General features: G+C 58.0%; 2 long non-coding RNA genes across 3 annotated transcripts; one reads left to right on the top strand and one right to left on the bottom strand.

Annotated features, from left to right (window-relative positions):
- The first annotated feature begins 333 nt into the window (after positions 1-333).
- LOC144284825 (uncharacterized) lies at positions 334-5,560 on the top strand. Of its 2 annotated transcripts, none has more exons than XR_013353243.1 (3): positions 334-2,126; positions 4,812-4,962; positions 5,394-5,560. It is a non-coding gene; the product is annotated as an uncharacterized LOC144284825 (long non-coding RNA). The 2 variants fall into 2 exon arrangements; XR_013353242.1 differs by lacking the exon at positions 334-2,126 and adding an exon at positions 2,140-3,912.
- LOC144284824 (uncharacterized) lies at positions 547-2,150 on the bottom strand. The gene is made up of 4 exons (XR_013353240.1): positions 1,857-2,150; positions 1,496-1,548; positions 982-1,095; positions 547-751 (listed from the first exon to the last, which is right to left on the bottom strand). It is a non-coding gene; the product is annotated as an uncharacterized LOC144284824 (long non-coding RNA).
- Positions 5,561-15,951: the final 10,391 nt, after the last annotated feature.

Here is a 15,951-nt window from a genome sequence, read left to right as displayed (position 1 = left end):
GGGCGCCGCGCGCTTGGCACTTTCCGCAGCGGCAACGGGCCCGTGTCCCCCGCCTGAGGCCTGCGCCCAGGACCCAGGCCTGGGGGTGGGGGTGGGGGTCGGAAGGGCTGAGGGCTCCCGGGGGGCAGGTCCCAGGGGTTCCATGCCGCCCCCCGCCCCCGCCCCCGCCGGTTCTGCGGCGCCTGGAGGAGATGCCACCGAGGAGAGCGAGACCGTCGAGGGACAGACGGGAGCCCAGCTGTGGCCTCCAGCCTCCGAGACCCTCCCCGTCTGGCTGGCGGCGGGGGGCGGGGGCGGGGGCGCCGCGAGGGCTCCTGGCCAGCCCATCCTTATCTCACTCTGGAGGCTTGGGCTGGCCTGCTCTGACAACTGTCACCAGCTTTCCTTCGGAAGTCCAACCAATTTCCCAGGTCCATGGTCCCAGTGCCGTTCCCGGTGTGTGTGTGGTGGAGGGGGGAGGCACAATACCGGGGAGCTCTCTCCACTGCCAGGCAGGTACAGAACTGTCCCCCACTCCTCGGCAGGCCAGCTGCCCTGCTGGGGCCAGGAGTCTCCTGTAAGGCCCCCTCCCCCAGGTCCCCACACACAGGGGCAGGTCTGGGAGGGCGCAGAGAGGGAGCAGGGAGGGATGAGATTCCTTTTGAATTTTATTTAATTGTGTGTATGATTCACAGGAGGGGGACTCAGCACTCACACAGTGATTCCCATACAAGTTCTGGGGTTCTTGCCCACCCTGCACATGTTTGGCCACCTGGGGAGAGAGGCATGTCCCTTCACCCCGCAGCACGGTGTGCAGGGATGTGCCAGGGGAACAGTGGCCCACGGGAGGCAAGAGGCACTAGTGTCTGGGGCGAGGTCCCTCCCCTACAGTTTCTTCTCCTGTTTTCTGCCATGGACATTGCCTCACTCCCGGGAGACAATGCTTCCCCAGCGGCTCAGATCCCAATAAGGACAAACTGCCACTTCTCTCGTTCCTCTTACCAGAGATTTTGAGAGACCGTTTCCAGTAGCTCCAGCCACCGCATGGACCGGGGGCACGTATATCAGGTAGTAGGAGGATCTCAGGATCAATCAGTAATACGGTATGGTGCCCGCCTGGATCAGAGAACCCCAGATTGGTGATGTCTGCCTCGGGACACAAGAGCCTGGTGTGTCCACAGATGTCATCTGCCACAAGAGCCGACAGATGTCGGCTGGCCCCGAGCGCATCTCACACCTGAGGCCAGAGCTCCCAGAGCAGAAGGAATAGGCAAGCAGGGAAAGGCGCACGTTGGATTGCATGGCTCCAGCCCGTGTGGTCAGCCCCCAGCCAGGATCAGCCGTGAGGGTTTGGCCCTGGGAGGTAGCTGGGAAAACCCAGGAGCCCCTGGGATGATCGACAGGTGGAGTTTGGACCTTGGAAAGATCAGGGAGCCCCTGGGCCCCTGCATGCAGCCTCAGCCTGAGGGAGCACCCAGCCCCGGGACCGGGAGCATGACCCACGGAGACTCTGCACCTCTTCTGTGCAAGGCTTTTCCTTCGCTTCTCACTGGCTCGCCTTATTCGTGCCTAAAAGGGCCGTGGGACTGTCAAGAGCAGGTGCGTGGGGTGCAGTCCCAGCTCTGCCCCGCTGGCCACCTGAGGGGAGCAAGGGACCCACTGCTCCCCAGCCTCGGGGTGAAGATGGAGGCCAGAACATGTGTCAGCACATGCTCCAGGCTCCTGTCACCTCCACCCCACCCCAGACCAAGGCCACACCCCTGAGCTCTCAAGCACCGGCCCCTGCCTGCCCCCTGCCAGGCTGCCTCCCGCTGTACACTTGCCATGTCATGTGTCCCCAGGCTGGTCCTGGTAGCAGAGATGAAGCAAGCTCTTACCCGTAAATGTCCTCTGTAGGCCTCTGAGTCATCAAGCTTGAAACTTTGTCTTGGAATTTGCTCTGTTGTCCCCAGTTGAGTGTGTCAAGCAGGGCTTCTCAAGGCCAGGGTCGGGGGCAGCTGTGGAACGTCACTTCCCTGGGAACGCTCCTGAGTTCAGCTGGCTCACACATGGATCAGATTTGCGCCCACCATCCTCTGCCAGGGAAAATAGAAACCATAAAAAAAAAAAACTAGAAAGGAATAGAAAGAAGCTTTTCCTCAGCCACAGTGAGTCACCACCAGGAACATGAGCAAAAGCCTCGTGGGGAGCTGGGCAGGGGATGGGGGCAGGGAGTTGGGGGCCCTCTGCCCCCGAAGGTTTGGGCAGGTGCAGGGGAGGAGTGACTGCCATCCATGCGGGCCAGTACCCCCCGCTGCCCGGGTGGGGCTGGGGCTCCACTTAACTTTAAGACTCAAATGCTGCAAGTCCCTAGAGCTGGGCCCACGGAGGTAGCCACAGGGCCTGTCAGGGGATCCCTTTCTGCTGAGGAGCATGGCTGTTAATCCCAAAGTCCCCAAGGGCAGTGAGCAGGTCCAGGGGAGTGGCAGGCTCGTGGCCTCCTGTGGCTGCCGCTCACCCTTCTGCTCACCCTCAGTGCCTCCTGGCACCGGGTGGGACATCTGTACCCATGTCCACAGGCTCCTGTGAGCCAGTGGGGGTCTGCTGGACACTCTGGCCTCTGCACTCCCACCTCTAGCTTCCTGAGAGGAGCCTGGGCCTCCCCCTCACTCCCAAGGAGGGTCTGCTCAAGGGGCCACAGCAGGACAAGGCTTGCCGGAGGGAGGGCAGTGGCATCTCAGCCCGGTAGGCCTACTCTAGCTGCTTCTGGAGGGAGGGAGGAGCATTCTCGGAGGACCCCGTGGGCCAAGAGGCTCCCTGGAGCTCTCCAGCAGCCACGTGAGGGCTAGGCCAATGGAGCCCATGGACGCGGGCCTGCCAGCACTCCCACCCGGGCAGGACGAGGCCCGTCCTGTGTAGCTCGCAGGCCAGAGCACACGTTTGAGGGCCATGGAGGAGAGAGAAGGGGCTCCCGCTGGGGTGTGCCTGAGGAGTAGGGTCAACAACTGTCTTTGCTGCTCAGTTAGGAGGCAGCACTGGCGGGGGCCTTGGGAAGTGTGAGGGTCACTCCCACTTCTGGGGGACCCCAGGTGACCTTGGCCTGTTCCTTCATCTGCCAGACCTCGGGGTTCCTGCTTTCCAAATGTGGTCACCCGTAAGCATTGATCCCACATCTCAAGAGTGCTGGTGGGTCCCTGAGGTGGGGGTTGGGAGGTTTGGGGGGCAGAGAGGGGGCCCCCATTGGTCCTTCTGGGGAAGAGCTGAGCTCTGGGCCAAAAGATGTCCCCAGGCCAGCCAGCCAGCCAGCCAGCCCAGCGGGAGACTGCCTGGCCCCACGTTGCAGTGGCTGTGGAGCCCACAGTCCCATTGCCCTCCACCTCCTGGTCTGCAGCCCACAGTCCCCACCCCTGGGGCCAGCCCCCTCACCTTTGGGCCCCCACACAACTGCGCCTGCTTCTGGAGTGTGTGTGCTGGACTGGCTCCTGGGGGAGTGGCCCAGAGACCCAGCGGGCACAGGGGTGGCCTTCCTCTGAAGACAGGCTGGAGGGACCAACAAGTCAGTGACTGGAGCGTCCAGGGACAGAGGGCAAGGAATCGCTGGGATGTAGAGCAGTGGCCCGTGGGAGAAAAGGCAGGGGGGCCTCAGTGCAGGAGACTGAAGCCCTCCAGGCTGGGACTGCCCTGTCGGTGCTCACATCTCAGGTCAGGCATGTGGAGGGCAGGTGGGGCAGTGATGAGTCCTGGTCCAGCAGGCCCACCATCTCTCCCCGTTTCTAAGTGACAAAACAGCCATTCCGGAAGAAGTGATGTGTTCAGGTCACAGCCTATCACCGATGGGGACGGTCCAGGCCAGGCTGAATGCTCTTTCCATCTGGGCCCGACAGCCTCTGGCGCCTGTCTTGTTGGGGCCCACGTGTCACCAAGAGACACCCTGGGGCCTCAGCCTGGGCACAGGTGAGACATTCACCCGGCACCAGCACAGCGTCCCCGAGGTCTAGCTGAGGCAGCCACAGGACACGGGCGAGCAGGAGTAGGTGGTGGAAGCTGGGAGGCCCAGAGGAAGCAGCTCCAGTCCGAAAGCTGAGCCACTGGGGAAGCCGATGGCCGAGCGGGGCCTTCTGGAGGCCCTTCCTCCACTGCCCAGCCTGCCTGCATGCGTGTGGTAGTCCCACTGGACGGCCCGGGGAGTCCAGGCTCTGGACGGCAGGCCCTGGGGTTGGGTGCCCACCCCTCTCTGCTGCAGTTCTGGGTCCTGTGTCCAGGCAGCAGGGCACCAGCCCTGGACCCATCCCATCCTCTGCACCTCCCTCTCAGGAGAGGCCCCTAGATGTGCCCCCTTGCCCGCAGGCTGGACCTTCCCGGGGGGCCAAGCTGCTCGGGCCCACGAGAAGGGGGGTACCCAGAACCACAGGACCTGGGGTCTCCCAGACAGCGTCTAGTCGTCCACACAACTGGCAGAATAATTTCCTTGGTTTCTGACAACTTGAAAACCACATGTGATTTTCCAGAGCCCGGTCCCCGCCCAGCTCACCAGGCCTACACTGCTGAGCGAGCAGAGTTCACTGGGCTTCCTTCCACTCACCGCAGGGCCCGGGCCCTGGGGAGGCGGGGGTCACCGCAGCTGCGGGGGTGCTTTTGGCTAGCCGGGCGGGGGTGGGGGGAGGCAGGCTTCCAGAGCCCTGGGGGGACCGGGCCCACAGACGGGGACAGCCGCATGTGGCAGCGCAGTGTGACAGCCGCCAGTGTTACGTCTGTCCGTCAGAGGGGAAAGCTTCCACATGGTGTCTGGTGGGGGAAAAGAATGTTGGTGGTGGTGCTCGTCTTCACCCACATTAACTCCCCATGGATTGAAGTGGATGCTGGAAGAGGAGCCACCACAGTGTTCCCGGAGAACAGGAGCCTGAGCCCGTGTCCCCCAGGAGAAGTCTCCCCGCAGAAGCTACAGAAGCATCAAGAACCTGGGCTGGGTAAAAGAGTTGGCTTTCTGTTCCAAGCATCCTGAAGGTGAAAATTTTTTTTTAAAGATTTTATTTATTTATTCACAGAAATGCAGAGAGAGAGAGAGAGAGAGGCAGAGACACAGGCAGAGGGAGAAGCAGGCTCCATGCAGGGAGCCTGACGTGGGACTCGATCCCAGGTTTCCAGGATCATGCCCTGGGCTGCAGGCAGTGCTAAACCACTGAGCCACCAGGGCTGCCCCTGAAGGTGAAATTAAAAGGCAAGTGAAACACTGGGGAAGGACCCAGACCCCCCCACACAGAGGGAGCAATGTGGAGACCTACAGTGGCCCCGGACTGTCTCCCCCCCAGCCTCAGTGTCTCCCTCCAACAATGGGGTCACAGGGGCACAAGGACTTCTTTAGATGGATCTAGAAAGCTGTGCTTGAGAAACAGCGTCTTTGATAAAAGATGCTTTTTTTTTTTTTTTTTTTGCAGATTTTATTTATTTATTCGTGAGAGACACAGAGAGGGAGACGCAGAGACACAGGCAGAGGGAGAAGTAGGCTCCACGCAGGAAGCCCCATGCAGGATTCAATCCCAGGTCTCTGGGATCACGCCCTGGGCCAAGCCATCCAGGGATCCCCTGATAAAAGACACTTTTAAACCCATCTGACTTTGTTTCCATTTTTAATTTCAACTTATATTATTTTTTAAAGGTTTTATTTATTTCTTTGAGTGAGAGAGCACACACGAGCAGGATGGAGGGACACAAGGAAAGGGAGAAGCAGGCTCCCTTCCTCCTGAGCGGGGAGCCTGATGTGGAACTCGATCCCAGGACCCCGGGGATCACAACCTAAGCAGATGCTTACTGCACTGAGCCCTGCAGGCGCCCTGTTCCCATTTTTAACGTGAGTGATGAGACATAACCGGCAATTTACAAAAGTAGAAACATAAGTTGCCAGTAAATACACACAAACCGTTGACCTCGTTAAAAATCAGGAAAATGCAAATTGAAATATGCTAAGTACTACTTTTCCTATATAAAATTCTCCAGGATTTGACACCTCCTGGTGCAGGCGGTGCTGGGAAGCCACTGAGCACTGTCACTCGGAATCATCCGGCTGCAAAGAACAGAAGCCCGCTGTGCTCGCTAAGCTTGCGTGTCCCCGACTGGGCTGGGGATGCCAGCGGAGCTGGTAAAGCTTCTGGGTGTGTCTGTGCCATGTGTCCACCAGGCGTCCCCTGAGCCGAATCAGTGCACGGGCAAAGCAGACGGTTCCCGCGATGCAGGTGACCCCAGTCTGCCTGAGCTGAGATGGTTGTCCCCTGTTGCCCTGTCCCCTGACATCAGCTGCCCAGGTTCTCAGGCCTTTGGGCTTGGACTGAACCACAGGCCCCGCTGCCCTGGGCCTCAGCTAGCTGAGTGCACACAGGGTGAGACTCCTTGGCTTCCGTAACCGCATGAGCTGAACCTGCACAATCCATCGACCTCCGTCTCCCTCCTGCACGCTCTCTCTATACACACCTATTATATACACTCATGTATGTGTATTTATACACATACGCTACCCTCTGGGGAACCCTGCCCAGTGCTCCCTCTGCAGCGGCCAGTGTTGACCGGCCCTCCCACAGACACCTGGTGGGACAGGGTCTCCGGTTCCCTGTGCAGCCCTGCCTTCCCTGTCCACCCAGGCCGCCCCACAGCCCGGAACTTCGGCTCACCCTGTTTCCCGGGGGAGGCTTGGACTCTGGCTCCCAGGACTGTGGCCTACCCCTTCTTCCAGCCAGCCACAGCCATACCACGCGGGGCTGCACCGGGCCCCATCCCCAGGCACCGCAAGAGGACCCAAGGGTGCAGCAGGCCCCGCATCGTCTTCTCGGTGATGGGTGGCCAGCCGCACAAAGAGCACATGCCCCAGTGCCCGCCCCCACCCAGCACACATTCCCGCCCTGTGGTGGGCTGTGGCCACGCTGAGGCTCTCTGTAGCCCTGGCGCGGGGGACAAATCCGGCTTGCCCAGCCCATCCCCAGGGAGCAAGGTATTAGTCCCTGAGGAATCCTCCCCTGGTCCACCCAGGCAAATACAACACCTTCCCTATTGTAGCAGGAGAGACTGCCACCAGCATGGTGGGCATGGCCTGTCTTGGCGACGACTTTGCCATTCCCTCTGCAGACATCACTACTTTTGGTCCTTTACCCAAGGGCCCTTCCTCTCTGAGGCTCCCCCACTGCCCCGCATAGGACTCAGCTTGCCCACATCCCTGCTTTGCATCTGACACCTTGACCCCCAGGGCTACCCTGACCCCGTTGATGGCTCCAGTGAGTGGCCCCGTGCTGTGTCATCATAGGGCCCTCCTCCTTTGACCACAGGCTTGGCCACCTGGCTGCTCAGCCAGTGGGACAGGAACAGACCTGGTTCAAACACATCTGGTTAGAGGACATCCTGAAGAAGCACTTGCAGCACCCCTCCCCCTCCCCACCTTCCAGAACCCTGAGGGCAGACCTGGGCCAGCTTGCTGGAGAACAGAGCGTGGGGCAGGCTGAGGACTTGTCCGGTGAGGCCAGCCAAGCCGGGCTCAGAGCTGGCGGGCCCGTGAGCATTTCCACCTGCTGAGCCGGGTGCTCAGTCACTCAGCGAAGGCTGTCACGTTCCTCGAACGGTATGTTCTCCCACTGGGTCACATTCACTCCTGCACCCTCCCTGTGTGGAGGGCCCCGAGGAAACATCTCTTAAATGTCTGAGCTTCCCTAGGGCCTTGTGAGCCCGAGTGAGGACAGGAGTGCGGTCGGTGCTGGCACTGGGCTCAAGCTAACTGACCTAGGTCGTCTGTGGGCTCCGTGAGAAGATTAGCAAGAGCCCCTTCCTCTCCCAGAAGGCAATAGCTTTGCCTTATGACAAACCCCAACCAAGCATAACAGAGCACTGATGGGCAACACTCACGTGGAGGTGCTGACAGCTGAGACCCACGTCACTGAGAGGCTTGGCCTCTGAGTGGGTCTGGCACCGCTGTCCCTGCCAGACTTAGCAACATCATCTCTGGAAAAAGATACAGTGTCCAAAATGTAAAATCTACCTAAAAGATACCTGCTTCTCCCTCTGCCTGTATCTCTGCCTTTCTCTGTGTGTCTCATGAATAAATAAATAAAACCTTTTTAAAAAAAATCCAGTCTAATACTTAGGTTTGAATAGTTTCAGAGACCACAGAGGGTCCTGTGTCCCAGTTGATTGACAATCGCCGACTCATGACCTACAACTTCCTCTTACCTGAAATGGCTTTTCAGTTAAGAGTTAGCAGTGAGTGATGGAAAAGCCCAATGTAACAATGGTTAACATAAGATAGAAATTTTTTCTCTCGTGTAACCAAAAGTCAGAAGCAGGCAGTCCACAGCTGGTGTAGCAGCCTCACAACCACCAGAGATTCCGGCTCGTTTCATCTTGTTATTCCCCTGTTCTCAACGTTCAGCTTCCATCTCTTGGTATGAAATAGCTGCTTAAGATCCAGCCATCATTCCATCATCCCAGCCAGCAGAAAAGAGGAAAGGAATAACAGAGCATAATGTCCTCCTTTAAGAACACTTTCTAGAAGCTCACACGAAGCTCCAAGTTGATTCCATTGGCCTTGGCCAGAGCTCAGTCCCGGGCCATCCACAGCTACAAGGGAAGCTGAGAAGTGCAGCCTCTTTCTGAAGGCCTCGTGCCAGCCAAATCTCAGGAGTTCTGTTACTGAACAAGGAGGAGATAATAGATGCTGAGGAATAATTAGTCTGCGACAGACAATATTCTCATCTGAGTCTGGCGAGATTACTAAACTCTGAGGAAGGTATAGGGGATCCCTTCAGCCCAGGGCGTGATCCTGGAGTCCCGGGATCGAGTCCCACATCGGGCTCTCTGCGTGGAGCCTGCTTCTCCCTCTGCCTGTGTCTCTGCCTCTCTCTCTCTCTCTCTCTCTCTCTCTGTCATGAACAAATAAATAAAATCTTAAAAATAAATAAATAAATAAATAAATAAATAAAGTCTTAGGGAGGTATAAAAAAGAGATGCAGCATCTGTTGGAGGAGGGTGTCAAAGCTGAAACCCCTGGAAAGTGTCAGAACAAGAAACCATCCGTGGCATTAGCAACGTTACAATCTGCGCGGGGGTAATGTATTTGCCTCCCCACACGTCTGATCGCAGACCCGGGCCAGAGGCCCAGCCTGTGGAGACAAGACCCAGCAATCAGCTCCAATGGAGAAGGGGGGTGGGGCCCAGCAGGTGTGCACTCCAGCTCCACAGCTCTTGCCACCAGAGAGGGTTCTGGAATGCCCCCAGGGCTGTCCTGGTGTCCTGGGTCCTCAGGGCTAGAATCTGCAGGTGCTTGCAGTCTCTCTCCCCTCCTCCTAATGGCCGAGCTTCTCAAAGATGTGGTCCATGCTCGTGTGTCTCCATCATTAGCCCCAGGCAGCCGCACGGGCACCCAGCACTCTGACCAGCCCCCCAGACTGCCCAGGGCCACCACGGCTCCTTTTGTGGCCTCCTCTCAGTGAGGGTTAGGGTCACCCAGACCTCTGGGCTGGCTCCTCCCCTCCTCTCCTGCTTCTGTGCTGGGGGCCCTTGCAACAGGTGTCCCTACCTGCAGCACCATGCAGGCGCCCTTCACCCTCTGTAGACTCTGGACCCTCCCCTCCTAAATCACCTGCACATAGTCCTGTGTATAAACACTGTCCCCGAAGAATAGTCGGATGCAGTGTCTAGAACCCCAAACACTTGGAGGTCTGGGGGAGACCATCACCCCACGTGTATCCAAGGCCGGCCCTCAGGGACTCCTGTGGGGTCGTGTAGGCCCAGCCAGGCCAGCCCCAGGCCACACGGGCTCACCACAGGCAAAGGCGCATTTCCTGGCAAGAAGCGCTTGCCAGGGGCAGTGGGAGGCAGGTTGCGTGCATTTGGTGCCAGGATGACTTGCTCAGTCAAAAAGCACTCATAGACCGGCTGCATGATGGGCACTGGCACCCCGAGCCCACAGGAGGAGGAGGCTCCCCAGCAGAGGAGAGGGACGCTCCAGCCCAGCACAGCAAGGGCATGCAGGAGGGCAGCCAGAGCGTGGTTGCCTTCCGGAGGAAGGAACGAGTGGGCCGCACCAGACAAGTCACTGTGGGAAAGGGACGGTGTCCCGGGAGAGGCACACACTTGCCAAGGTCCAGAAGGCCCTGCTGGTGAGGGGCAGCCCAGAGAATTCCAGGAGGACGGGTACAGCGTGGACGGGGCTTAAGGGCAGCATGAGGCCTGGGGGCCCATCCCATGGGCAGAGGAGCTTCATGCAGCTGAGTGGAGTCACGGGGAGTAAATGGACTGTGCGGTGCAGGGGTGCCAGGCTGCGGACGATACTAGGGTGATGCCTGCCAAATCTGGGCTCCGCAGATGGGGAGGGAGGGGCCAGTGAGGGCACTGGCTGTAACAGGCAGGAGGGGGCCTGAGAGGGGCCCGCAGAAGAGTATCTACAGGGGAGTACACGGGTAAGCCAGGGTGAGGGCGTGCCCTGCAGATGGCTGGTCACACGTTTCTGAACCCAGGGGCATGAACCGGGCAGTGTGGATTTGGGGGGTGACTGATGTGTGAGGGGAAGGTCAGACGCACCCAGGGAGAGTATGCAGAAAAGTGACTCTACCCCACTCAGGTTTGATGAAAGGCTCAGATGTTTTGCACCCCCTCCTTGAGACACCACTTCCCCAAAATGAGTGTTTGGGGGACTGGGGGTGGCCCACTGCCTGTGCCAGGCTGGCCTGTGCTGTTGGGTGTGCAGTCCTGCCAGCCTGGGTCCTCAGGAACAGGGGTGGGGACTGTGGAGTCAGAGTAGCCTGCGCCCTGCCTGCCCCACTGCCAACCCACCCCTGCACCCCACCTGCTGAAAGACTCAGAGCTGCTGGCTGTGGGCCTATTAAACACTCCACTCATTGTGCCAGTGGTGTGTGCTCATCATCGAAAAATCAGAAAAGAGGCAAAATAACAAAGCGATTGAGGTTAAGTTGTATTGAACATATCCAATCTCCCAGAGAGAACAACCAACAGTTGGTTACATAATCCTCCCCACTTCTAGAAAGCCCAGAGCTGAGAGGTCTGCGCTGGAGCCCGCCTCCCTGGGTCCCACCCCTGAAATAACAGAAAGTGCATACATGAGCCTCCATCCTCATTCCCGACACGGAGCTCCTGGAACCCTTGGAATTTCCCCCTCGACAAGAGCCCTGGGAGCATGTTTTGTTCTAACATCCAGTCTTTGATCCCATCCCAGACACAGAGTTCCTAAATCTCTTGGAATTTCCCGGGTGAAGGGTGTGTCTTCCGTTCTAATGAGTGACTCTGGGTGGGCTCCAGGATGGCCCCAGGAGGGACCAGGGTCGCCGGAAAGATCAAGGCACGATTAGGAGCCTGGAGTACTCAGCCTCAACCCCCTCTTCCCTGGAAGGGAGACGAGGTGCAGATTTGCTTCAGGATCCTGCCTCCATGCGGAAGCCTCCATCAAACCCCCACGGTTCAGGGTTCGAGGAGCTTCCCGTGGTGCTCTCCAGCCCCTTGGGACCAGAATCGGCTGGCAGTACTGTCCTGGGCCTTCATTTGGCCTTCATCCCTGTCCTTTACTATCCTTTGTGACAAGGAATCTCGCAGGGAAACTTTTTCCTGAGTCCTGTGAGTCAGGCTAACAAATGGTCAAATCAAGAAGGGGTTCAGGGGACCTCAATGTACAGCCAGTCAGTCAGAAGCACAGAAGCACCTGGACTTCAGGGCGAGGCTGAGCCCTGAACCTGTAGGGTCTCCTGTAACAGCTGCAGCCTGCCTGTAGGGTTGGGGCTGAGGTGAATTGCAGGGCACCCAGCCGGCATTGGAGAATTGCTCAGGGTGGGTGGCAGAGGTCGTGGCAGAGGAAAGGAGGCCCAGGTGCTCTTCCAGGACAGCACCTGGACACTGCGGTTCACCAGTGGCACAAGGCCGGCACGTTACTAGGGCTCCGTGCGTCTCTATCTCCTCCCCAATCACGCGGGAACACAGAGTCCATCCACATCAGAATGTCCCAGGCATTGATGAGCTCAGGAGAGCACTAATCTCATCATGCGCATGCCCATGCATAAGAAACGTGTCATCATTAAACCCTCAGACATATGCCCCCCTGGAGAGACCACACGCTGAATTTCCACCCATCGCCAGCGTCTAAGGTATCAGCTCGTGGCCCGTGTTGTTCCCTGTGTCCACCCGTTACTCAGCACCATTTGAAGCAAATCCCAGACATCCTATGACTTCACCAGGAAACATTCTGTGCGCGCCTCTAAAAGACAGGACTCCTCTGCCTCTGCTTAACACAACCTACAATCACTCCTGACCACAATTCCTCCCACATTCAAAGCTACTAGCAACCTGTGCGCCCTCCCCAGTTGCTCCACGCATTCTACTTCCTCCAGCCTGTTTGTTTGAATCAGGACCCGAAAAAGGCCCCTGTGCAGAGAGCAATCGTCCTGTCCCTTGTATCCCTCTGTGACAGTGACATGTCACCTGATGCCGGAGGGCGCCGTAGCAGTCCGAGTGGCTCAGCGGTTTAGCGCCGCCTTCAGCCCAGGGTGTGACCCTGGAGACCCGAGATCGAGTCCTGCCTTGGGCTCCAAGGCATGGAGCCTGTTTCTCCCTCTGCCTGGGTCTCTGCTTCTCTGTGAGTGTCTCTCATGAGTAAATAAAATCTTTAAAAAAAAAAAAAAAAAAGAGGACCTAGGCCCATTAGGCTGCCCAGGTAACTGGTGATGAAACCCAGCAGCACCTGGAGAGGGCGGAGGACGCGGGGCATTGGGGGAGGGGAGGGCAGGCCAGGCCCAGCCACACTCCCTGTCAGAGGGGCTACGGGGTCAGGCCCCCACCCACCCTCACGCCCTCGATCCTCACCTCAGGTGACCCGCTGGGAGCCTGACACAACCACTCACGCCTGTCCACTTGGTTTCTAGGACAGCGGCTTGCCCAGTTCTCCCGATGCCCTGGGAACAGTCTTGCTCTTCACAGTGGACGAGGCCCCTGGTTCAGTGTCCACACACGGCCAGCATCTGTCCCCACTGCAGGTGACCTCCTGCTCCCTGACCTGCAGACCACACCTGCAGAGGGCTGGGCTTCCACACCGGACCCTGCACCCCTCCTTTGGATTCTGTGGGATCCCAAAAGCCAGTCTGAAGCCCCACTCCTGAGCTGCTTTGGACAGGGCAAGCCAGCCTTTCAGCAGCCAGCGCAGGTGGCCCTTTTCCTCTCTGACAGCCAGATCCGACCTGCCGATCATCCTGTCCGCTCTACTCACACACCTCACACTGGTCCCATGCCTTCCAGCCTGCCTCTGAGGGGTCTGCTCTCTTCCATCCTCTCTGGACAGCAGCATGGGCTTGTGGAACCTGAGTGGGGTCCCATCCCGCCCCTGCTCAAAGCCTCTCCTCTGGGTAAAAGTCAAAGACCTTCCTGTGGCCAAAGGGCCTCCCTTTCTGACCCTCCCCTGCATCCTCTGTGCGGGCCACACAGGTGCTTGCTCTTCCTGGCACCCAGACCCCCACCGGGTGCCTCCTCGCCTCGGAGTGCAGCTCCCACCCCAGCCACACACATCCACAGCCTCCCTCTGCCTCCGTGGCCTGGTTCTGCCTGTCGGCACTCCCCATCATCGTAGCAGCTATCTGTTGCTGCGTAACAAGCGGCCCCAGAGCTGGGTGGCTTACAGCAGCACTGATACCGCCTTACTTCCACTAAAATGCAACAAAGGCAGAGACTGCTGTGTGTCCAGTATGCCGTGCCCATGGTACTCAGGCCAGAGCGTGCTCACAGCATGATTTGCTGAGAGGATGCCTCAGCAGTCAAGCAACCAGTGTCTCAGTCATGGCTGTGTCTCTGTGACCTTGGAAACAGTACTTCAGCTCCACACCCATTTCTCCATCTGTAAGGTGGGAACGTGACGGGAGGACTGATTCTGTGCCTGGGAAGAGAACAGTGTACACCGTAACTAGTAAAGGGCACAGCATGTGGCCTCTTCCACGCTGACCGTGAATGTCACGGTGTACCGGTGAGGACCCCCCACCATGGCACCAGACCCCATCCCTTTCCAACCGCACAGGGCGCTGACCTAGACGTCCCCTGAGCTGCAGCCCCCCCACCTGTCTTCCTCTGGGGAAGGACGGAGGGCGGATTCTGACCTTGACCTGTCCCACAACATGGGGTCATCTGCTGCCTCCCTGTCTGACCTCTCAAGACCCTGCACCCTGCGGGCTGCTCTCCAAGGCGACCTTGGCCATTCAGCTCAACTTGCCAGCCCAGGGCTCTCCGTGAAGCCAGTACTGGAACGCCCAATCATGCTTTCTGTGTTTTATTTCAGTGATAACAGTAGTAAATGGGACGATATCTAAATAAAGGACGTTGGTTCTGTTAACCTTAACAATAAAACTGCCAGTTGTTTTACCAGGAACAGATGGTTTATTCGGGAATAAAAGAACTGCAATCTGAGACCCACACGCTGGCAAAACCTGAGGTGGCGGGGCGGGGGCGGGGGGCCTGCAGGGAAGCATCTGTCTGTCCGTCTGTCTGTCCAGAAGGGCTCCCGCCTCCCAGGTCTGGCCTGGAAGGCCGAGCTGGGCTCTTCCAGTGGGGTCCGCGGATGGCCTCGCTGGGAGGGCTGCGAGCGTCCCCTGCTGGAAGGTCCAGCTCCGTCTCCGCGAGGTCTCCCTTCACTGATGGCTGTCAAACTCCTTCAAGAGCAGAGTGACCTTATATCTTGTCATTACATAAATGAAATAAACTGTGGTGGGAAGAGTAGACAATTTTGTCCATTTGTGATGGAATTTGGGTCAGCGAATGTCCCTCTTCCCATAACCCCTTAGCTCCCCACTCTGGTGCCCCACTGAGCCAGGGCTGGTTGGCCAGATGAACCCAGAGAAGTGCACTGAACCACGAGCCTCTAGGCCATCACGCTCAGGCCCAGTTCCTGTGGTTGCAGGGCCGGGGGTTCAGAGGCTGTCCTCTACCCTCTGGCCTCTCCAGATCCTGACCTGAGGCCTCCCACTCCCCTACCTCCTTCTTACACAGACTCTGTTTGTGTCCCCCTGACCCCCACCCCCAGATTGACGGGTTGGAATCCTGACACCCATGGTGCTGGATTCAGAAAGTGGGCCTTGAGATGTAATGAGGTCATGAGGGTGGAGCCCTCCGGGATGGGATCAGGGCCCTCATGAACGAGGTGCCCTATTTCACCCCTTCCACCGTGTGGGGACACAGCAAGAAGGGTGCAACCTTCCCCAACACTGAATCTGCAGTTCCAGACTCCTGAACCCTGACAAGTAAACATCTACTGTTTATAAGCCACCAGCTATATATTTAGTATAGCGGCCCAGATGGGCTAAGGCACCATCCAGTCAGCAACCCCTCCCCGCCCCAAAAAAAGGCAGTATGGTTTCTCAGAAGCAAAACGTCTCTTCTTGGTATACAATGTTCCAGGCCCTTGGCAAGCCACAGCCCCTAGCACTAACACATCTATTCCTGTCAGAAATGAAATCCTGTGGCTCTGACAGATCTTTGCAGATCAGGGAAGGTTGGCCACAGAGTCCATTAGCAGAACCCAGAGCTGAGCCCAGGTCAGAGCTGTAGACTCAGAGTGGTGGGTCGAACGGTGGTGCCCCCAAGTTATGTCCACCTGGAACCTCAGAATGGGACCTTATTTGGAATAAGAGTCTTTGCAGGTGTCATTAAGATAAGAAATTTCAAGATGAGGTCACCCTGAATTAGGTAGGGCAGGCTTTATTTAACCTCAATGACTGGGGCCTTCATCAGAAAAGAGGAAGGGAGGGGGCCACCTGGGTGGCTCAGCGGTTGAGTGTCTGCCTGGAGTTCCAGGACCGAGTGCCGCACCGGAGTCCACATGGGGGTCCCTGCAGGAAGCCTGCTTCTCCTTCTGCTTGTGTCTTCCTCTCTCTCTGTGTCTCTCATGACTAAATAAAATCTTAAAAAAGAAAAGAATAGAGGAACGGAGGGATGGGCCGAGGCAGTCACCAGCCTAGCCCTCCCAGGAGCCACTGGAAG

The sequence above is a fragment of the Canis aureus genome, chromosome 15, assembly GCF_053574225.1.
Source record: "Canis aureus isolate CA01 chromosome 15, VMU_Caureus_v.1.0, whole genome shotgun sequence".
NCBI lineage: Eukaryota > Metazoa > Chordata > Mammalia > Carnivora > Canidae > Canis > Canis aureus.
The sequence above is the reverse complement of the archived record's forward strand: the minus strand, read 5'-3'. Positions and strand labels throughout refer to the sequence as shown.